The sequence below is a fragment of the Bos javanicus genome, chromosome 21, assembly GCF_032452875.1.
Source record: "Bos javanicus breed banteng chromosome 21, ARS-OSU_banteng_1.0, whole genome shotgun sequence".
Lineage (NCBI taxonomy): Eukaryota > Metazoa > Chordata > Mammalia > Artiodactyla > Bovidae > Bos > Bos javanicus.
In genome coordinates this window covers 20996841-21020388 of record NC_083888.1, presented here as the reverse complement: position 1 = coordinate 21020388, position 23548 = coordinate 20996841, and the positions used below count along the sequence as shown (strand labels likewise).

At 49.8% G+C, this 23548-nt stretch overlaps 1 protein-coding gene across 4 annotated transcripts in view; it reads right to left on the bottom strand.

The window, feature by feature from the left end:
• The window catches only part of ZNF710 (zinc finger protein 710), a 74071-nt gene that overhangs the window by 31977 nt on the left and 18546 nt on the right, over positions 1-23548 (bottom strand). Inside the window, exon 1 of one of the 4 annotated variants that reach the window (XM_061394452.1) lies at positions 6-23548. This exon is cut by the window's right edge and continues 16460 nt beyond it. The exons of the other annotated variants lie outside the window; for them this stretch is intronic. The gene's annotated coding sequence lies outside the window, so the exon portion shown is untranslated. The remainder of the gene's footprint in view (positions 1-5) is intronic. 4 annotated transcript variants of the gene reach the window in all.

Genomic DNA, 23548 nt, shown 5'->3' with positions numbered 1-23548 from the left:
TTCACCTGTGTAAGATTTCCTGGATAAATCATCCTTCGGGGGCATTCAGATCCACTTCTCTGATGTTCCTCCTCCAGTGAGCCTGCTCGCTGTCCCGCCCTGCTCAGGCCACCGCTGTGCCTGGTGGGACTGGCTTGTCCTTCCACCTTCCTCCACGGACACGGCTGGGTCCCTGCCCTGACCGGCAGCGGCGGCTCCAGCCAGTGGTGCTGCCCTTGAGTCTCTGTCTCCTCCTCCCTAGAGATGCCAGGCTCTGGCCTTGGCCTCTGCTTTCTCATCCTGCAGGGGGTTCCCTGAGAGAAACCCTCTTCCATGTGCTTCAAAACTCCATCAGGCCCTGCAGCGCTCCGGAGCTGTCAGGCCTTCCATCAGTCACACCTGTCTAAGCCCCAAGGCTTGCTCAGCTGCCTGGAGCAGTCCGCTGGGCCAGACCCCTCCTTTCTGCCGTTCCAGGTTTCCAGCCTCCTTTGCAGGACTCCAGGGCCAGCTGAGGCAGGCCTGCCGACCCTGAGGCCAGGACCACCCGGGGCCAAGCCAGAAAACCCCGTGATGCCTGCGATCACTCGGCCTTTCCTCTCGCGCTCAGCCCTGGCCCAGGTTCCCATGGCCTCCCCGAGCCCTCCCCCAGCCAGGGGGGCCAGGCTCCCACAGAGAAGGGAGGTCTAGGGGCTCTGCGCCCAGCTCAGGTCCTTCTCTCCGCACACATTAAGGCCCACTCTGGGGCCAGGCAGAAAGGGAGACCATCCCCAGGGCTGTGTCTGCATCCTGGTGACCAATTCAGGGTTTCTCAGCGAGAACCGCCTGACCTGTGATGAATAGCTCCCTCTTGTCTGACAGAGACCCTTCCCTCTCAGAACACCCTTCCCTCGCAAAGCGAGACCCCAGAGGGAGCCGGTGTCCTGCGTGGTGGTTCTTTTTCACACATCTAGAGCACACGGGGCGGGGGGTGGTGGCGGCGCTGGTGTGATTAAAACCTCCACACTCTCCCTTCCTCAAATAAACCGACTTCTCTGCTCATCCCGGTCCTTGAAAACAGAAGCACTATTCAAAAATAAAAAGGAAAAAAGAATTTAAAAAAAAGGGGGGGGGGAGCAAAAAAGAAAAAAAGAAAAGGAACTGAATAGAAGAAGAAGAAAAGGGATAAAAAAAGAGAAGGAGAAGCAGGCGGTCCCCGAGGGAGCGGGTGAGTGCTGAGAATGAAAGGCAGGAAAGTGGAGGGAAGGAAAGCAGAGATACAAAGGGGGAGAGAAAGACAGAAGCTTTGAAAGAAAGAATGTTCCAGCGTGAATGCCGCGTGCAGGGGAGAAGGGGGCGCTTGAAAAGGAACAGCCCCGATGCGGTGACCCCTCATTCACAGAAGGTGCCAATCACCGGGACAATGCAGACCCTTTCTTCTTTCTCTTTCTCTCCTTTCCGGGAGAGAGGGAGGGGCTGGGAACCGCAAGTTAATTCCTAAAAGTAACAAAAAAATAAATGCAGTTTTCCTGGAGAAGCATCAAAGGGTTGCTTTAAATGCTTCCCCCCAAAACTCACTATACCCACAAGAGAAGTGCTTCTTCTCAGGGAAGCAGGAGGCACAGGCCAGCAGCCATCAGCTTTATTTCAGGGTCAGCTTCCTCTGCCCCAGCCCCGGGTGAGCCCAGGCCGGGAGAGCCCTGGGCCAGGACGCTGTGAGTGAGGCCCGGCCTCTGCGGTTCTTGGCCCTCTGGGTTTTCCTGTTTGGGTCTGAGAGTTGAGAGCCCAGGTAGGAGGACCAAGGAGGAGGGTCTGAGCAAGGCGGCTGTTCTGGCTGGAGGCCAGCCTGGGGCCTGAGTCTGCTCAGGAGGGGCTGGGTACCAGTGAGGGGGGACACTTTGAAAGGGCCCTGGGATGGGGTATCCTCTCCTGGGGCTGCCTCAAGGAAGTGGCTGCCTGCTCAGGAGGGTGAAAGGGTGGCGGCTTCTCCCTTTTCACTGGCTGCCAGCTGTTGGATCAGTGTCCTTCCAAGGGTGGGGCCCTGTGGACATCACAGATCAGCAACTTCCTTGGGCTGGCCGAGACCCAGGACTAAGAGCCAAGTAGGCGCCCCGGACAATCCCAAGTCCCCCTTTCGAAACAGGCCTGGAGGTGGGCTCTGTCCTTGCTTCCTTTCTGCAGACAGACAGCAGCTATGACGGGGTGTCTACTGTGTGTGGGACTCATGCTGAGCTCTGGGGAGAATGCGGTGCACGGGACAGTCCCTGCCCGCACTCGGCCCTCAGTCTAGTGACCAAACATCTCCCTGAAGGTCCCCCTGAGAGGGTGGGGCAGGTGAGTATCCCTGGCCCCCCTCTTCGTCTTCCCTTCTCTGGCTCTTCCTGTTTCTCAATACTCAGTGAGTCACGGTGAAACCTGAAATGGGGTCACCTTTATGCAGAGGCTTCTTTTTCCTTCTGATCATCCAGACGCTGGATAATGAGAAATGCCTGGGAGCAGAGAGGCTGAGTGGAGGAAGACTGATTGGTTTATTGATTGATTGAGCGAGCCTCAACCTCACTCATCTATGGAGCCATCAGTCTGTGCAGAGCTGGGTGGCAGGGGCTGGGATCACAAAGTGACGAGGACCAATACAAGGCCCCGAGATGCTTGAGGCCCATCTGGGGGGGAGGGGCGGGGGAGGGGCTGGGATGCAGCACAGACCCAGGAATGAAAACCCTGCCTTTGCTAGCTTCACCTGGGAAAGACTGTTGCTCAGTCTGAACAGGCCCAGAAGGGCCTCCGAACCTGAGGAAGGAAGCTGAGAGAAGGGGCACGTGGAAAATGCCAGGGAGCACAGGGCGAAAAACACCGCTGAACTACCCGGACTGTATCATCACACTGGCAAACCCAGCACATGCGAAGTCCAGTGAGTATTTATTGAGCACCTATGTGCCCCCAGCCCCTGGGCATTCGTAGGGAGACCACAGTGAACTGGACTCACTCTGCCCTTGGGAACTCCCAGGGTGGGAGGAGTGACAGGCAAGAAAACAGGCGATTGAGTTCAGCGCACTAAGATCTGGGTGAGGGCGAGAACAAGGGATCACGGTGGGGGTGGGGGGCGCCCAGAGGAGGGGCAGCCTTGGTGAGGTAGGGGGTGTCCGGAAAGCCTTTTCAGAGGAGGTTGGCACAGTCACTATAATAGATTAAAATGAACTAAATTTTCATTTGCTTTCAAGAAACTTTAAAGAAGTTTACAGGTGAGATAGCCCAGTGTCCTGGAGAAGGCAATGGCACCCCACTCCAGTACTCTTGCCTGGAAAATCCCATGGACGGAGGGGCCTGGTAGGCTGCAGTCCATGGGGTCGCTGAGTGTCGGACACAACTGAGCGACTTCACTTTCACTTTTCACTTTCATGCATTGGAGAAGGAAATGGCAACCCACTCCAGTATTCTTGCCTGGAGAATCCCAGGGATGGGGGAGCCTGGTGGGCTGCCGTCTATGGGGTCACACAGAGTTGGACATGACTGAAGCGACTTAGCAGCAGCAGCAGCAGCCCAGTGTCCAGAAAACAAAAAAGGAACCTATTAATGACTAATAGATAAAGTGTATGTGATAGAGGGACTTTCCTGGTGTCCCGTAGCGAAGACTCTGGGCTGCCAATGCCAGGGATGAGGGTTTGATTCCTGGTCAGGGAACTAAGATCCTGCATGCTGTACAGTGGGGCCAAAAAAAAAAAAATCTAATAGAGGTTTTCTTGACCTTTTGGTGTACTGAGAAGAATCAGAGCTAGACAGAGAAAAACCAAGCAGGTGAAGACAATAATGAATTCTTTTTAAAGAAGTAATAGGTCAGTGCTAAGCTCAGCAGAGAATGGTATATATTGTGAATTTAACCTCGAATTGTGATAGAATGATATTAACAGGAAAGGCAGTGACATGGAGGCAATAGGTAACATCCAAAATTGGTAAATTGAGAAGTAGTGGGATAAATGTACTTTTTTCAGAGTATGGAGGTGAATATCAGAAAGGAGAAGCGAAAGGAATTGAGAATAGTGAACCAGTCTGGAGGGCTGGAGTGAGGGCAGCGAGATGGGCCGGGGTGGCGGCTGCTTCATCTGTGTTAAGCCTTTCAGTACTGTTTGACATTAAAAAAAAAAAGATGCATATGCATTACTCTGATAAAGACAAATTAAATGCAAGCAAACAAGCAAAACAAGGGTTGGCCAAGGAGTCACTGTGAAGTCAAACTGGGATCCCTCTAAGGTCCTTGGAGGACTGGGCCAAGCAACAGAAAGGGCACTGTCCTTAAACGCTTATGAGGATAGAAATTTATTTGAGAAAGAACAGAATTCAGTGGGCTCCTGCCCAAGATAACACAATTAGCGGGAACAAGACGGAGGGAAAAACCTTAGGGAAAGAACATGCACAATACTGGCACGTGGCTTTAACAACAAGACCCCAGAGCTAGGGACCCTTCCCCAGGAGACCCAGAGACCAGGGTGCTGTTACTAGCGCCCTCGTGCACGGGCCCAGATCCCCAGGAACACCGGGGTACATTCATACAGCCGAGTTGGGCCAAGGCAGCATGATCTACCTGCAGGGAGTGGGGTGGTCAGAGCGCACCAGCCTGAGCCCGGGGATCCTTCACCCCGCTCCAGCCCCTGCTGACCCTCGGTATCATGGGCACCCCACCCAGGGCACCCTCAAGCTCCGGCACTCACACATGTGCTCACTGTTCTCACCAGTCACTCCTGCCATCTTATGGTCTTTTCTAGGCCTTTTAAACTGGAAACGTGTGGAACTTGCCTGATGGTCCATGGCCCAAGACACCACGCTCCCAATGCAGTGAGCCTAGGTTCGATGTCTGGTTAGGGAACTGGATCCCACATGCCCCAAATAAGACATGGTGCAGCCAAACAAACAAATAACTTGAAACATGGAACAGCAACACCCCACTTGCCCAGGTCTCCTCTTTGGTAAGCACAAATTCCCCCAAGAACAGAGAGTGTAAGGTATTGTTCCCAAAGCACAGGAAATCTATTAATACAAGTAAGCCTGAAGTGGGCACCTCCAAGAGGGGCCTTCAGTGTCACAGTCACCCCTCGAGGGGACAGAACCCCTCGCTCACAGCCTCTGGACCCAGTCCTAAAAAGCCTCTTTCTCTGGCTTCCCAGACCACAGCAGATGCAAGCTGCAAATTAGGAGGAGCGAGGCAGTGTGAGGGGTGCTCCGGTGAGGCTGTGTGGGCTGACAGCGAGGGTGCAGGATAAAAATTTTACCAAATGAGACTCCCCTGGTGGTCCAGTGGCTAAGACACCATGCCCCCAATGCAGGGGGCCCAGGTTCCATCCCTGGGCAAGGAACTAGATCCACATGCCATAGCTAAGAGTGCCCATGCCTCGACTAAAGATCCTGTGTGCCGCAACTAAGACCCGGCACAACCATATAATAAATAAAAATATATATTAAAAAATGATGACCAAATGGCAGCCTGGGACTGTTCAGGGTAGGGCAAGCAACTACAATACCTGAGAGCACTGTTCAGTCACTAGATTCAGATCCATGACTCGGAGTCAAGATAGGTGAGAGCGTATCCGAGTATATACCACAGTCTCTGTCTAGCCCTGTTGGGTCCAGGCTTGAGGCTCAGGGGCACTACCGTGTAACTTGCCCAGTCCTAGGGCAGACACGACAAAGGCATCAACTCTGCCCAGTCTCCCAGCTGCCACTGCGGCCGTGGGTCAGCAGGGCTGGGCTCTGGGCCACTTCGGCCCATGCCATGCTCCTGGGTACAGACTCAGCCTCTCAGAATCCCACCCGCTAAATGAGAACACCTTGCCCAATCAGGCTAGGCTTGCTGTGAATCAAGTGAACCATTCTTTCTTTAAAGAAAGTCAAAAGTCAGCTGAGGCATTTTACAAATGTAATGTTACTAGAGCCACCTCTTTTTGTGGGTGGCTGGACAGGACATCTCATGACTCACACAGGCATAGGGAACAAAGGAGTTACCCCAACTCTACCTTCTGCCTTGGGCTTCCCTGGTGACTCAGACAGTAAAGAATCCATCTGCAATGCAGAAGACCCGAGTTTGATCCCTGCGTGGGGAACATCCCCTGGAGAAGGGAATGGCTACCCACTCCAGTATTCTTGCCTGGAGAATCCCATGGACAGAGGAGCCTGGTGGGCTACAGTCCATGGGACCACAAACAGCTGGACACGACTGAGCGACTAACACTTTCACTACCTTCTGCCTTAGGACTTTTTAGACACAGCGAAGCAAGTATCAGGCAAGTTTCAAAACCATGCAAACTTGTACTCGAATGTTCTCAATCAGATAAAGCCAGAATCCACTCTACAAGGCCTGCCTGGACCGTTCAAAGCCAGTGTCACACATTCACACACACAAAAGAGGGAAATTATTTCAGATAAAAAGAAGCTAAGAATATATAACAACCAAATGCCACACACGAACCTTTTTGGATCAAGACAAGAACCTAAAAAACTGTTTTGGAGGACAACTGGGAAAATTTGCATAGGACTGTTTATTAGATATTATTGACTAATTGTAGTTTTTTAGGCATGATGGTACTGTACTTATGTAGAGGAAACCCTTGTCCCTACTAAAGACACCTGGTGAAGTATCTTTTCAAGGGTGAACCAGCATGTTGCCTAAAACTCACTTTCAAAGGATTCAGCAGAGCCATTTGAAAGAGAGTGAGATAAAAGATAAAACAAATGTGGCAGAATGGTAATGATCGTGACTCCAGAAGAAGGTTCTTAGCTTTCCTGTTAGGTTTGACATTTTCAAAATAAAAAGTGGTGAGGATACAGACGACACAGGCGAGTTATCACCTGTTCTTTGCATTTGTTGGGCTGATGTTGGTTTGTTACCCAACCTGCCCAGTGAAGAAAGTGATGTGCTTGTGATGAAGAGATAGGCCACTGGGACTTTCTGGTTGGTCCAGTGGCTAAGACTCTGACCTCCCAATGCAGGGGGCCCAGGTTCGATCCCTGGTCAGGGAACTAGATCCCACATGCCATAACTAAGAGCCTGCAGAGCCAAATTAATAATTTTTTTTTTTTTTTTTTTTTAGAGATGGACCACTGCAGTGCATCCCAATCTGTTCACGGAGGAAATAATGCTGGGACTGTACACGGGGGTACTCAGCCCCGCCCTACCTAGCTGCCTGTGAGCCGAGGCAGAGCTTAGTGGCTCCAGCACTCAGCCCAGCGTGTTGGCAGGCAAGCCAGGCCTGCGGTCCAGGCCTGCGGTCAAGGAGGGTGGAAACTTTCAGGTCCTACCTGTTTCTCTGTCTCCTCATTGAATTCTGCCCTGGCAGAAGAGGGGGACCTTTCCCCCTCAAACCTATCTCCCTTACAGGTCTGGAAACACAACATCCAGATTTGAATTCCTTATGCCTGGACCCATCACTCCCCAGGTCCCCAGTTCTTTGGGGGCTGAAGCTCTGCCCTCCTCCTCTTTAAGCACAGATCCCTCACTTGCAGGTCAGAGAAGGGACTTCCCTGGCTGCCCCGTGGTTAGGATTTTGCTTTCCAATGCAGCGGGTGTGGGTTTGATCCCTGGTCGGGGAGCAGGGATCCCACACTCCCCCAAGGCCAAAAAATCCAAAACATAAAACAGAAGCAATATTCTAACACATTCAATAAAGACTTAAAAAAAAAAAAGGTCCACATTAAAAAAAAAAAAATCTGAAGGTCAGAGAAAAGGATGTAAATTGTGGGGATTATGAATGCCAGTGTCAGTCAGGACCACGGCACACCTGTTAGGGATCATTTTGAGTGTCATGTTCTAGTCAGCTCTCACCTAGCCGGGGGGTGGGGGGTGCAGAGGTCTGAAACCCCAGGCTCTGCTACCCAGAGGCGGTCCTTGCTGGTGATGGGGCCTGGTTTCCCCTTCTGAAGAAGGTCCCTTCTAGGGCTCCAAGTCTGCTTGTGCTAGTTGCTCCTCGTGTCCGATTCTTTTGCGAACCCAAGGACTGTAGCCCATCAAGCCCCACTACCCATGGGATTCTCCAGGAAAGAATACTGGAGTGGGTTGCCATCCCCTTCTTCAGGGGATCTTCCCGATTCAGGGATGGAACCTGCGTCTCCTGCAATGTGGGCAGATTCTCTACCGTCTGAGCCACTGCAGTCTGCTTAGAGCTTCCCAGTTCATCCTGGTCCAGGACTCAGAGCTGAGTGAGCAAGACAGGCCTTTCCATCCACGGAGAAAAGTCCTAGAGCATTCCTGTCCTGGCACGTCTGCCTACTGGCTCCGGCCACCTTCCCAAAGTGTTCATCAAGTGCAGCGTTGGTGGTATAGCAATGAACGTAGCTGCCTCCCAAAGTGTTCTAAGAGATTCTTGGACCTGTGGCCTAGGGGAGCAAACGCAAATCCCAGGATAGTCCACCCCCAGAGACTCTGGTGATTTTTAAAAGCCCCTCCAATGGTCCAAATGTGAGCCAGGTGGAGTCCATCTCCCAGGCACAAGGTCCTTGGAGCTGAGGCAGACTTCTAGTTCAGCCCCGCAGCCTCTCCTCCCCAGCCTCTCCCGAAGCCCACCTTCGGAAGCCTGCCTGGGAACCAACCCTCTCCTTCCCTGCGCCTTCCCAGACCTCTCGCATTATTCAAGATACTTGTACCTCAAGTATCTCTTCAGAACCCCGGGGCTGCCTGCCTCTCAGGAGGGCAAGGCCGGGGAAGGCCACATGCAGGGCTGGGTGCCTTTCAGAGGCAGTGGGAAACTTGAGGAGGCTTTTAGGAGAGGACACATGAGCCAACGGCTGCTTTGAAGATTGTCTGGTTACTGTGTAGAGAGGGTAAGGGAGGCCAGGACAGGGTCCCACCAGGCTTATCCATTTAACCCCTTGCACTCCGGCCTCCTGCACCTCACCCTCACCCCAACCCCTGCACTGGGGGCTCCAGGCCCTCGTGGAAGCTGCAGCCTTGGGAGCCACCGTCAGGTCCATCCCCAGGGCTCAGTGGTGTCACAGGGGAGAAAGGGACGGGTTTTCTTTCCACTGTGGCCGGCAGCACTGACAGCTGAACGTGCAGCGGAGGCGGTGAGTGCCGAATGCTAACAATGAGAATTCATTCCAGGCTCCCAGTGGGCAGAGACCATCTGGACCCCACCAGAGGCCACTGGCGGGACATCCCCCGTCCCTCTGTAGGGGGCAGGTGCTCGCCTGGGCCGAGAGAGGCTTCGGAAATCCGAAGGGGCACCCTTCCTTTGCCCTTCAAAGGGACGTGGAAATCAAACAGCACCAAATGAATGGGTGGAAAATGTTACACAGCAAACACGGGAAGGGTTTTGCCCCCAGATAAAAGGGATGGAAAGAGGAAGAGAGAAATGGAGGTGGAGGGAGGAAGGTAGGGCAGCAAGAATGGAGGGGAGGGGAGGGGAGGAAAGAAGGAGCGGGGGAGGGCCTCAGAGCTTTCTCAGGTTACAGAGAAACAGAGGGAGGGACAGAAAGGAGAAGCTGAGGTGGGAATTGCTCCAGCCCTAGAGGAGCTGCCCCTGGGGCAAAGTGGAGACAGTGCCTCTCAAAACCCACAGCTGGAATAAAAAAAAACCCACACAAAAAAAACCCACAGCTGGGTTTGGGCAGAAAGCCCCTCGTCTAATGAAGAGAAGCCCACTGCTGCCACACTTGAGGCCTCAGTCACAGGTTTACAAAGCTGCTGGGACTTCCCTGCAGCCCTGGGTGGTCCCGTGGCTGAGATTCTGCACTCCCACTGCAGGGGGCACCGGTTCCATCCCCGGTCAGGGAACTAGAGCCCAAACACCATAACTAAAGATCCCACATGCTGAGACCCATCGCAGCCAAATACATACATAAAATATTTAGAGGGGAAAAAAAAAAAAAAACCAGTTCACAAGACTGGGCAATGTGGACCTCAGGACGCTGTCCCTTGGGGCCCTGGGAATCGTGCTTGGCCGCAGCCATCTAGGAATTCACACTAATTTGCAAACAAAGGGGCCCTCACTTCCAGGTTGTACCAGGGCCCGCACACATTGTGTGGTCGGTGCTAGCTGTTCTTTCCAGAGGACGTTTTGCTAGAAAGGCAGAATCAGGAAGGCAGGGGCCGGCTCTGACTGCTGCTCCCTGTTTGCTAACCAAACACGTGGCCGGCGTGTTGACTTAGCCACAGAGTGGGAGTAAGCACAGGGCTCCCTGCCTCCCCCTCCAAAGAGCCAGCCTCAGATGACACGTGTGTGGAACTGTGCCCCTGCATGTGCTGTACATGTCATTGTTCCAGAGGCGGTCAGAGCCTGCCGTACTCCAGGCACCAAGTGCTCCTGACCTTTCCAGCCCTTCGTGCGGAAAGCATGGCCGGCCTGACGAAACCCGCCCAGTCCCGAGAGACCTGCCTTCCGCTGGTGGCCGATGAGGCTTCAGAACCCACATTCTCAATCACCCACATCCTTCACTGTGTGGAGTGGAGACGCCATCCAGGATGTTTTAGGACCAAGACTACACCTCGAGATGTGGCTCCCACAGTGCTCGTGAGGTCACCAGGTCTCCAAGTGATAGGCTGAGGCAGACCCAGCCTAACCCAGGCTCCCTCCCCTACGAGTGCCCCCCCCCCAAGATGCAGGCTAGGGACCCTCAAATCCCAATACAATACGGGCCTCTCCCCCTGCCAGCACCTCCCTTCTGAAGACAACAGGCAGAGGCCCTGCAGACTACCCTTCCACCGGCAGGGAAATCTTGGGGTACACTGCTCTTGCCTGGGGTCCTTTCCAAGATCCCTGACAACAGGCCTCCTCCTCTGAAGGGGCAGAGGACCCTAAAAGCATAATTTCCCAGGGCTTGCAGTCAGATCATTGTACTTCTCAAGCCCAACTTAATGGGTAACATGGAAGACACCTGAGTCCCCACAGATGCCAGGTGCGCCGAGGATCACACCTGAGACAGCTGGGTCCTGGCACCCCGCCCACAGCAAGAACAAAGCCAGGCTCAGCGGACAGCATCGTGTTTGGGCCAAGGGCAGGCAGGCGGCTCAGAAGGGGCCATCCAGAGTAAGCAGAGGAAGCAGGAGGCCAGGCCTGCGAGGGAGCACCCGCCAGGAACTGAATTAATCAGCAGGAAACTGATGGCTGTTTCCTGACAACTCCACTCCACCACCACCACCACCACGAGCACAGAACACACACACACACGCACAGGAATTCGGAAACAGGGAGGGCAGCTGGCAACTTCCTCGAGACCCACAATGCAACCACTTTTTCAAATACCTAGACAAAACAACATGGAGCACCCACCCTCTCCCCAGTTGTAGAGGGTGCGAGGAGCCCCTCCTGCATGTTATTTCTATCTTGCATGAAAACCTTTCCAAGAGGGGCTGTCATTCCCCGTTTTCTAAACTCCGAGTTGCGAAGCAAAGTGAGAGGACCTAGGTCACAGCTAACAGTGCTCGAGTTTTCAAGGCTAGGCCTGGCAGGACGACAAAGGCCAGTTCTTAAACCATCTCACTCCACCCTGGACCAACAGATCTCTCCCACAGACTCCAAGACCAGGGCTTAAAGGAATCCTACGGGGACTTCCCTGGTGGTCCAGAGGCTAAGACTCCAAGCTCCCAACGCAGGGGGCCTGGGTTGGATCCCTGGTCAGGGAACTAGACCAGACATGGTGCAACTAGATTCCACGTGCTGCAATGAAGACTGAAGATCCTGTGAGCCGCAACTAAGACCTAGTGCAGTCAAACAAATATTAAATGAAAACTAAAGGAATCCTACGGCATGAGAAGGGGGCTCAAAAGTGAGGAACCAGCTAGTGTGGCAGTGGACGCCCTTCTGCATGAACTGACCCATTGACATTCGGAGAGTGGGGCGAGCGGTCTTCCACTTCTCCCGACTCTCTTGCTTTCCACTTCTTCAGCTTAAGAGTACACTTTTAAACATACCAGTATGGATGGAGGAGCCTGGCAGGCTATAGTCCATGGGGTTGTAAAGAGTCGGACACAACTGAGTGACTGAGCATATACATGCATGTGTTTCTCAAACTTCCTGCAGTTGAAGAGCTGTTTTATTTGAATCCCTGGAAGAATTAACACTAACAAGCAGCTCCTGGTCCCAACACCTGTCACATGAAGTCAGCGATGCCCATCTCGGTCCACTCTGATCAAGATGCAGCTGTCAATCATCCACTTGGATGTCGTCGTGGCAACGTGAAACTATGTAAGTTTCTCAGCCTCATTTTCAATATTTCTTGGCTGGGTAACGCTGTGCAGACCAGCAATGGTCCATGGCCAGGCCTTTTACGTGGCGCTGGCCTCAGAATGCATGAGAATGTTTATAAATTCAAGAATTTTAAATGCAGAGGGATATCTTTCTTCTTAGGTGAAAATTCTACTCACAGGTAATAGAGCCTCAAATCTGCCCTTAATATTTCAAACGTGTTTGTAGTCACCACTGTTTGGGGGCAGTTGATTTTCCAGTCATCTCTCCTGCCTCTCCTCTCTCTTAAAAACAGAAAATAATACATTAAAGTTTCTTAAGCATTCTTGGAATTTACACTCAGCAACACATGACCCACTGAGCTCCATGAAGGTGAGGCGTGAAGAGAATGTTCTGTCAATGAGAAATTCATAAGTGCTCAGAACAGAGCACAAAATTTGCAGTTCTTAGGCAGGGTTACAGCGCCATTGGATTCCTGCAGATGAAAAGAGGCTTGGGTTTAGATCAGCCCAAGCATCTCTGTAGGTTAAATCTCAGAAGAGAAAGGCTGCTGCAGTAGTTCAAAGTTGGCCCACGTTGGCCGTAACAAGACTGGTAACTGGGAACGACCCGAAGGCATTGTAAGATACAGACTTTTGAGTCCCGCCCAGATCCTGCAGGCTTGGGGCTGGACACAGGGAACTGCATTTTATTTTTTAATAATTATTTGTTTGGCTGTGCTGGGTCTTAACTGCAACATGTGAGATCTCTTAGTTGCAGCATGTGGAATCTAGTGCCCTGACCGGGGATCAAACCCAGGCCCCCTGCTTTGGGAGTGTGGAGTCTTAGCCACAGGACTACCAAGGAAGTCCCCAGGGAACTGCATTTTGACCAGTTTCCTCCAGCAGGGAATCACAAATGGTGTGGCCACTGAACCTGCCCTTCTGCGAAAGAACCAGGAGTGACCAGTGGCTCAGAAGATTTGGTCTTGGTAAAGTAAAACGGGTCCAAATAAAACCAACTGGGTTTATTGCACTGGAGCGAGTGCTAGCACTACAAAGCCCTGGCATAGAGAGACCCGTGGAATAAATCCACCTGCTTGTTTACTGAAGGTGGTCTCATATTCTCCACTTAGCTGGGCCCAACACCTAGCAGTCTCAACTAGTGTCAGCTGTCGTCCACAGCCCAGGAAATCAAAGCTCAGAAGGCTTGTCATTTGCCGAAAGCCAAGTTCTTAGAAAAACCAAGACTTGCCCCAGGGCTCATGCCTCTTTTCCTCTGTGCCTCAAGTTTCCTCATCCATACAATGGGGATAATACTTGCCAATTCTCAGGGTGGTTGTGAAAATTAAATGAGGGAATGTCTTTGTAAGTGCACTTGGCCTGGTCTCTAGTAAACAATAATAGCTGTTCAGATAATCATGATCAATTTTGAAAGTATGAGATGACATAAAATCTGTTTCCATTGCTGGAATTTGCTTATCCCAGATGGTTCTTGTTAGCACTAAATACCGTGGAGATGCTGATTGGCCAGAACTGTCCTTGCACCTTGGTGGAGACTTTCCATTTGGGCCAGGAGGGCCAAGCACCCTGCAAATACCCCACCCTGGACACACACCTGGCCTGCACTTGTTCTTGGGGAGACCAGCTGGCTGGCGGAAGTTCCCTGCAAACATGTTCCTAGGCTGAGCCCCTCTGAGAGGTTTCACAGTGGGGACCCATCCAGAACATTTATTATGTCCATAATATGCCAGGCATGGGGCTGGGCACTGGAAAATAAAGGAACTGCAATAAATGAAGCAGAGTCTTCCCCTGCCATAAGCTTACAAAACTTTCAAGTGGGAATAAATTGGTTTTGATTAAAATTTTCCATTATAAAATTCATAAAACCGCCCCCTGCAAAGAGTTATGGAAATGAACAAAAAATTAATACTCCTCATCCTAACTCAAGCATGTCTTGTGTTATTTCTTTCTGGTCCTCTTCAAACATATGGTTTTCGCACGGTTCTAATCATGGAGTGTATAAGCCTGGTGTCCTGCTTATTTTCCCCGGATTGGACACTAGCAAGTTTCCATGTTGCGTGTTCAGAACCAATGATCCATATTCATAAACACAGAACATTTGCAAGAGTGCACAGATCACCGCTTGCCTGCCCATTCTCACAGTGAAGGACATTCAGGGTGTTTCCAACTTGTCCACCCTGCCCACTAAACACCTTCATGCATTCATGCAGAAAGACAGAGGGAAGCGGCAACTGGTGTGTAACGCGATGGTGGCAGACAGGCCTGGGTCGAATACTGCCATAGAATGAACTCGGGCAAGTTACTGAACTAACCTCTTTGAACTTCAATTTCCCCCCAGATGGGCATAACACTTCCATCACACAGTTGTGAAGAGGATTTAACAGGAGACCATCAGTAGAACAACTTGCAACGAGCCTGATGCTCAATAATTATGTGCCTTCTCTTTTCTTAAACATCACAAGGTCCTGACTGACTCCTTGGTGCCTTCTCAAGGACCGGGGCAATCAGCAGACACCCTCAGAGCACAGAGTGCCAACTTCCCCCACCCTCCACACAGATCGCTAAATCCTGGGAGATGAAGCATGTGCAAGCTGAGGTATCCAGGAGGGAAGTGATAAGTGCTCTGCAACTTACTTAAAAAATGGTTCACGGGTTAAAAAAAAACATATACATGTACAGATGAAGCAAATATGCCAAATGTTCACATCTGTTACATCCAGTCTTGGGTGTATGAGTATTTCCTGTACTATTCTTTCAACTTTTCTATGTATTTGAGATTTTTCATAATAAAACCTTGGGGGAAAACCTCTTACTAATTCAAAAGGTTTAAAAAATGGTATCATGCTTTAAAAACTTGCATTATATCCATTTATTTGTTCAACAAATATTAATTCAATAGTTAACAAATATTAATTCAATACAGTGTCTGTCATGCGGTGAGTTGATCCAACCTCATAGAACATACCATCTGGCATTTCTTTGGGTTGGGTTTTTATTTGCTAATTATATATAGTTTGTTCACTTTGTCTTTTAGTTTAAATCTTGATTTTTAAAACCGGTATGTATAGGTTCTTGGTGGAATTAAAATATTAACCCCTTAAGTGTCTTAGGAGACGATCTTTTCCCCCTAGCTCTCAAGTGTTTTGTAGAGTTGACACAGCAGCTACAATTTGTAAAATGTAGTCAAATCTGTTGAATTTTTTTGATGACCATTTTTATTTCTAAACTTTGGAAATCAAATTCCAGACCAAGATTTGGTATAAATTGTACACACTGCTATGTTTACTCTTTATATTTGTTTCAGTATTATCGTGGTGATTAGCATTTTAAAAGCCATTATATTAATCAGTGATGGTGATGGCAGGCCCTTGTTACTAGTTTTAACAGGAATGCCTCTAGTGTTTCTCAGTTAATTATAACTTTGGCTACCGGTTTGAAATAGATATCCTTAACCAAGCTAAGAATACACCTTTCTACTTTTTTTGGTGTATTGATTAGTTAGAAAGGGTTGTTCAATTTTAATCAATTATCCTGCTGCATATATTGGAATCAATCTGGTTTTATTTCCTTAAACCATTAGCATGAGGCAGTTACTATATTAAGCTTCTCTAGTATTGACAATTTCCCCCACTTGCCCCATTGGGTTTTGGTGGATGACTTCTTTAATATATTATTGAATTCTATTTCCTCTTAGCATTTTCATTCTTTACCATGGTCTCTTTGCCATGTTTAATATCAGGCTGATTTTGCTTTTTAGAATGAATTGGAGAGCTCTCCATCTTTTCTTCTAAGCCGTGGAATAGCTTAACGTTAACAGTATATCAAATTTGAAACAATTACCTAGCAAAAACACTTGGGACTGGTGTCTTCTTTAGGTAGAGAGGGTAGCACTTTGATAACGATTGCAAATTTGTTCTCAATTAACACATCCATTTTCAGAAAAGCATTCATTTAATTGAGATTTTCAAATTTAAGCCTAGTGTACATAGATTTTCATTTTTTGAAACCTTTCTACTTACTCCAAAGTCCCCTTTCTCATTTCTATTGTTATTTTCTTTTCTTTTCTCTTTTATTTTTCAAATAGATTTGCCGAAGGTTAAGCCACTTTACTGTTGGTTCAAACACAGAATCAGCTCTTGAATATACTTGCTAATTTCATTGCATTTCTATTTTCTAATTCACTTATTTCTGCCTTTATTTTTACTTTTTCCCCCCTCCCGTTTTCCTTAGGGGCTGTTTTTTATTTTTTTCCTCCCCTAAGATCTCAGGCTGAATACCTAGTCTCTTTTTTCTCTTTCACTTTTTAATAATAAAAACATTTAAGGCTATGAGAACAGTGCCAGCTGTCTCCCATAGGTGTGCTTATGTGGCACTCCTGTTTCCAATGCTTTCTAAATATTTGTTACTGTGCTCTTTATTTCTTCCTTGACCCAACAGCAATCTAGGAAAGCATTTAAAATTTTTTTCAAGCAGTTCGGTTTTAGTCTGTATAAATTTACACTATTTTGTCGAGGTTTAACTGCATGGTGATCAAAGGACTCTCCGACTGGCACAACTTCTGTTTTGGGTAGACTGTGAGCTCTTACATTCGGTTACTGGTGACTGGTTACAGAAATATTTGCAGAGCATATGCTTGCTAGGAAAGCCCAAGTGCTTTTGAAAAGTTTCTGCTTGCCAGAATGTTATGTCAAATGAAAGAGGGTATAAAGTTCAGTGTGCTTGTAACCAGTTTAAAAGAATATGTATTTACCCATGTGGATGGAAAAAGACTGAAAAAATATATAAAGGTACTAATCAGTGCTTTGGCCACCTGATGCAAAGAGCTGACTCATTTGAAAAGACCCTGATGCTGGGAAAGATTGAGGGCAGGAGGAGAAGGGGACGACAGAGGATGAGATGGTTGGATGGCATCACCGACTCAATGGACATGGGTTTGGGTAGACTCCAGGAGTTCGTGATGGACAGGGAGGCCTGGTGTGCTGCGGTTCATGGGGTCACAAAGAGTCGGACATGACTGAGCAACTGAACTGAACTGAAACAGTGCTGGAAATTTTTCTTTTTCTAGTTGTTGGTTTTTTTTTTTTTTTTTTTTATATAATGTGGACCATTTTTAAAGTCTTTACTGAATTTGTTAAAACATTGTTTCTGTTTCATGTTTTGGCTTTTTTGGCCATGAGGCATGTGGGATCTCATGCACCCGCTGTGGGTTCCCTGTGGGAACCTGCACCCCCTACGTTGGAAGTCTTAACCACTGGACCACCAGGGAAGTCCCTGTGTTGGTCATTTCTAATGGGTGAGAGTATGGGCAATTTTCACTTTCTTTACAATTCTCTGCATAAGATTTACTCTTTTAAAAAGATTTCTTTCAGTGTTTGGTAACGAAAATGCTTGTTTCAAGCTTTGTCTTTGCAAGCTCCCTTTGGCCAGATAGTTAAGAAGTCACCAGGAAGAACCTGAGGAATAATTGGATTTGGACCCCAAACAGTGCCTACACCTGAAGACAGTGGCCCTGCGAGGAGCTCACAGTCACTCAGGCCGTGGAGGCCCCCCTTGCTGGAGGAGATTCACTCCCCAGGGGCCTCCCCTCATCTCTCCACGCTCTTCATGCTTAATGATGAGCCCCCCCCCTCCAATTACTGTCACCGAGGAGTTTTCCCTCAAAGGGAAAAACAATGAAATCCAACTTTTGCAACTGATGCATGCAGACTTTTATTTCCCTTCTACCTCTACACGATCTCTAAGGCCCACTCCAAAAAGTGCATTTTCAACCCCAAATCAACTGCAGAGCCCCTGTAAATCCAGGGAAGCTCTGGGCCCTGGAAATGGACAAGGTGGCTGTGCCTCCAGCTCGTGCCACTCTCAGCTCAACACCAGCAACTCTGGAGAGAGAACAGCCGAGTTCCCATGAGCTGCGCGCTCATGGAGTGGGATCGAAAACTCCAGCGAGGTCGAGAAGCCTGCTGCGTGACAGGGACAGAAAACAGGGATGGAAGGTAAGAGAGAGGTGGCAGGGATGAGAGAGGGTGAGAGAGAAGAGGTGTGAGTGACAGCGAGCGTTAGGGAAGTGGAGTGGTGGTTCCAGGCGCTTCCTGGGAGCCCCATGGTTTCAGAAGCATTTCACAGGCATGAAATGTGCCAACGGCGAAGCCCTGGCACTCCTAACAAGGAGCCATGGGACTTGCCTGGTGGCCCAGTGGTCAAGAATCCACACTTTCACTGTGGGTGGCACAGGTTCAATCCCTAGTTCAGGAACTAAGATCCCACACGCTACTCAATGCGGCCAAAATATGCCCCCCTCAAAAAAAACCCAATAAAACCCAAAACGAAGAGTCATTTTACACCAGGGTCTTTTCTGCTGTTTCTCTGTCCTCCATCCTTGCTCAGCCCTGTCCTCTGCTAGAAGACAAGATGTCTCAGCTGGCTTCCACTGAGCACCCCCACGGAGTCTGGGGACACTCCTAGAAAGTCAGGGAAGAGAATCCTGACCCACAGAGAACGTAGTAAGACAGCTAAGCAAAGAGGGCAAGGGCCAGAGGAAGTGCAGCAACACACAAGGAGATGCTGCGTGTGCCGAGCACCCCAGAGGAGTGGCTTGTCTCCTGGGAATGTCTCTTGTCTCTTTCTCCATAAACCTTCGCCCCCACCCCACAGTGGCTTCCTATATCCAGGCAGGTCTGCCCACCACCCTGACCGTTCTGGGCAGAGTGACCTTCAAGTATGTCTCTGTTTCAAACTGATGTCACTTACGGGTAACAGCTGCGTGCCCTCTGCTCTGTGCAGTATCTCCACAGTGGACTGAGTCACCCAAACCAGAATGCAGCCACTACCCTTTGGAAGAATGGTCCTCAGGGAAGTGTTTCAGCTCTAACTTTTATCTAGAAATCAAGAGGCTCTCCACCGGCTCATCTGACCCATCTCTGCATCTCCTGTTTTTCTTTTCCTTTGGCTGCACTGGGTCCTCACTGCGGCACATCGGTGTTCTCCTGTTGCAGAGAACGGGCTCTAGAGCACGCAGGCTTAGTAGTCCCACAGCATGTGGGATCTCAGCGCCCTGACCAGGGACTGAACCCCTGTCCTTTGCATTGCAAGGCAGATTCTCAACCACTGGACCACCAGGGAAGTCCCCCACTTTACTTTTCTACTGTCTTGGAAATTAGGTGGCAGAGTGGTTCAACGAATGGGAGTGTGAATTCGGGATTCACTCATACCTGGTTCAAATCCCACTACTATCCCTTACAGGTGCAAGGCCTGGGAAAGTGGCTGCCTTTATGAACCTCAGTTTTTCTGCCTCTAAAATGGGTCAAGAATGCTGTTTCTTACAGAGTCACTGAATTAGAAGTGCCTGGCCCAGAGCAGGTACTCAACAAACATTGGTCCTCCTTATCCTTCCCTTGCTGGAATTGGGGAAAAGTGTTAGTCACTTAGTCAACTGTGTCCAACTCTGTGCGACCCCATGGACCCCAGAGGCCCACTAGGCTTCTCTGTCCATGGTATTATCCAGGTAATACTGGAGTGGGTTGCCGTGCCCTACTCCAGGGGTTCTTTCTGACCCAGGGATCAAACCTGCTCCTGTAATGCAGGCGGATTCTTTACCACTGAGCCACAGGGTATCTCATTCAGTAACTATGAAAGTCGCTCAGTCGTGTCTGACTCTTTGCGACCTCGTGGACTATACAGTCCATGGAAGTCTCCAGGCCAGAATACTGGAGCGGGTAGCCTGTCCCTTCTCCAGGAGTCCTTCCCAACCCAGGGCTTGAATCCAGGTCTCCCATGTTGCGGGCGGATTCTTTACCAGCTGAGCCACAAGGTAAGTCCAAAAATACAGATCTTCCCAACCCAGGAATCGAACTGGGGTCTCCTGCATTGCAGGCAGATTCTTTACCAACTGAGCTATCAGGGAAGCCCCTCAGTAACTATAAACATGAATTAATAATACATCTCAGTGGGGACTTCCCTGGTGGTCCAGTGGTTAAGATTCTGTGCTTCCAATGCAAGAGTGCAGGTTCTATCCCTGGTCGGGGAACTAAGATTCCACATGCTGTGCAGCATGGCCAAGAAAAAAAAAAGCAACTATACTCCAGTAAAAAATGTTAAAAAAAAAAAAATATATATATAACTCAAGGGAAAAATTTTACTTGGGATTATTTCCTGGTCAGTTTTAAGAAACACAGTCAAGCACAGAAAACATAATTTTATAAATGATCTGTAAACGGCTCATACAGAGCAGATATTTCAGGTGAAATGAAAAGGAATTCAAGCAAAAATACTGTATTTATTCCTCTTAAGGGTTTTTCAACCCTCAAATCAACCTTTCCAAAGGGGATTTCCCCACATGGAATAACAATGTAAACCCCAAGTCCCCTGGCTTATACCAGAGTGATCTGTCAATGGCTTCTCTGCTCAGAACCCACTGGTGGCTCTCCCAGGTCTCTGAATGAAGTTCAAGTCTTTGGACACATTCCCAATCGGCCTCTCCAGCTCCATCTTCTGCCATCCCACCTCGACACCCTATCTCCCATCCGCAACAAACCACCACTGACTCTTTGAATGCCCCTGTTCTTTCTGACTTGGTATATTCTAGTCCCCCAGTGGAATGCCTCGGCTTCCCTTGCCTGCTAAGACTCAGCTAAACACCACCTCCACCAGTAAGTCTTCCCTGAACTGCTCCCCAGCTTCACTATGTCTGCAGAGCAAACTTCTCATGCTTTTGTCTGCATATCCCATATCCCTTCAGTTTGAGGGCCTGCTGGGGACAAAGACCACGTTGTTTCCCCTTTATATCAGAGTTTACTAGGTGTTTGGTATTTACTGACTGAACAAAGGAATAAAGAAAATGATGGAGGTTTTTAAGAGAAAAGAGGACTCACGGTGGAGCAGGGCTCTCCCTGACTTCACATGCCTGCAGTCCACAGGTAACAATGATCACCACGTATCACACAGCACAGACAAGGTCTGTATAGTCAAAGCTATGGTTTTTCCAGTAGTCATGTACAGATGTGAGACCATAAAGAAGGCTGAGCACCGAAAAGAATCGATGCTTTCAAACTGTGGTGCTGGAGAATACTCTAGAGAATCCCTTGGACTACAAGATCAAACCAGTCAATCCTAAAGGAAACCAACCCTGAATATTCATTGGAAGGACTGATGTTCAAGTGCCAATACTTTGGCCACATGATGCAAAGATCTGACTCATTGGAAAAGACACTGATGCCAGGAAATATTGAAGTTAGGAGGAGGAGGCAGCAGCAGAGGATGAGATGGTTGGATAGCATCACCGACTCTACAGACATGAGTGAGCAAACTCTGGGAGACAGTGCAGGACAGGGGAGCCTGGCATGCAGTAGTCCATGGGGTCGAATGGGACACAACTTAGTGACTGAACAACAACAATACAGCATAAAGCACACCTATTAAAAAGTAGGTACATGAACCCACTTCACAGGCCATGAAATCAAGGCTTGCTGGGGGAGGCTGTGGCTCGTCAGGGCTGGGAGATGGCAAGCCAGGACAAAGGCCGTGGCTCCTTGGATCCTGAGTCCCATGGCTTGAAGTAGGTCCTCCACTTGCCTGTGATTCTACTTCTGTGGCAGACAACCCTTTAGATTCATCCCTGCTTGTGGGGAGAAGAACAATTCTGTGTTTCAGTGATTAAGCCCCTCCAGGGCTTCCCAAGGCCAAGAAGGTGCCAGGTTAGAAGTTATAACTCAGGGACTTCCCTGGTGGCCCAGTGGTTAAGAATCTGCCTTCCAGTGCAAGGGACACGGGTTCAATTCCTGGTTGGGGACTGGTCAGGAAACTAAGATCTCACATGCCCGGGGTGACCAAGCTCATGTGCCACAACTACTGAGCCCAAACCCTGTGGAGCCCATGAGGTGCAATGAAAGATCCCACATGCTGCAACTAAGACCTGATCCAGCCAAATAAATATTTTTAAATTAAATTAATAATTTTTTATAAAAAAGAAGTAGCAGCACACATGGGAGCAAACCATCAACTGTGTCTTGGGCGACCCAGAGCCAAGACCCTCACCCTTGGACCCAACTCTTCCATCCTGCTAAGGGTGGGTGCCACACACCATCTCTCACTGGACACCAAAGCTGCCCACTTCTCATGCCTTTGGTGGGTCCACCATCACCAAAAGTGGACCCTGGTTTTCTCCAAATCAATGAGCTAAGAAGCAAGGTGAGGAGTTTCACTGGAATCTAAGGTTGCAGAATGAGGCCTGCAACACTGTGTCTCAAATGGGGGAGGCGGGTAGAGACTGTGGGAAGGAGGGGCCATTGAGGGATGAGAGGCAGGGCCGGGCAGATAAGAGATCGCATCCACCAGACAGATAACGGGACCACAATGACAAAGGAGCTGGAGGCCGTGCTGGAGTGTGGAGAGAAAGAAAGAGCATATTAAATTTTAAACAAAGCCCACCCCGGGGGAACCTCCAGCCTTGTCTCCCAACCTGTGCCTCCCATCTCCAGCTCACAAGTCGCCAAGTTCACAGAAATCGAAACATCCCTCATCTCTAGGGGGTTGGGTTTTGTTTTGTCGCTGTGTCTCTGGGGGGTGGGGGAACTTGGGCCTCCCAGAGGCCCAGGGGTCTTCCCACCAGGCCTGAGAAAGGAGGGCAGGCTAGAAGCAGCTTCAGCTGGGACAGCCCTGCTTGGAAGGGGGAGCAATGGCAGGGCTGGGAACCAGAGCAGAGCGGGTACAAGAAAAGAGCTGGCAGTGCCAGGTCCAGATGGTGGGCAGCAGCAGAGATGTCACCAGGAGCCAAGAGGAGGGAAGAAACTAAGAAGTAGGGAAGGTCCTGAGAGGCCTTGCCAACTGCCATAAAGACTGTGCTGGCGTGGAGGAGGAAGAGAACAGAAAAGGAGGAAGAGCGAGCCCAGAGCTGGAGCAGGAAGGCCCAATTTAGCCCAAGCACGTGTTACTTCCTCTGTAATTCCATCAAACCTCCCCCACCCCACCCCAAGGTGATGACTGGGGAATGGGGCTGCAAGGGCTGAAGGTCTGGAGAGAGGCACTCCCCTGGGGCAGGACCCATGGGGCAGGGCCTGAAGCTTGCACACAGCATCCTCCATGCCAGCCCCACAAACACCAACCCAGCCAGGCAGGACCGGCTTCGGGTCTCCGGAGTCAGGACAGGATGTTTGTTTCACAAGCACCTTCTCCGAAGAAAGACCAGCCTAAGTCTGGAATCCTCAAAGCTAGCGCTGCCCCGGGCACCCTGAGGATGGGCTTCTTGAGGATTCCCTGGGGAGCCACAGGCCTGCACTCAGAGGAGACAAGAAAGGCTCTAGTCTCGGTGCTCAAGGCCCACTGTGAACAAAGGGGCAAGGATCTGCGGGTTCTCTTTCAAGGTCAGCTGTGCCCGGGGTCAATCAGGCCTTTCCCAGGCCAGTCCCTCTTAAGCAGTATCTTAAAAAAAGCACA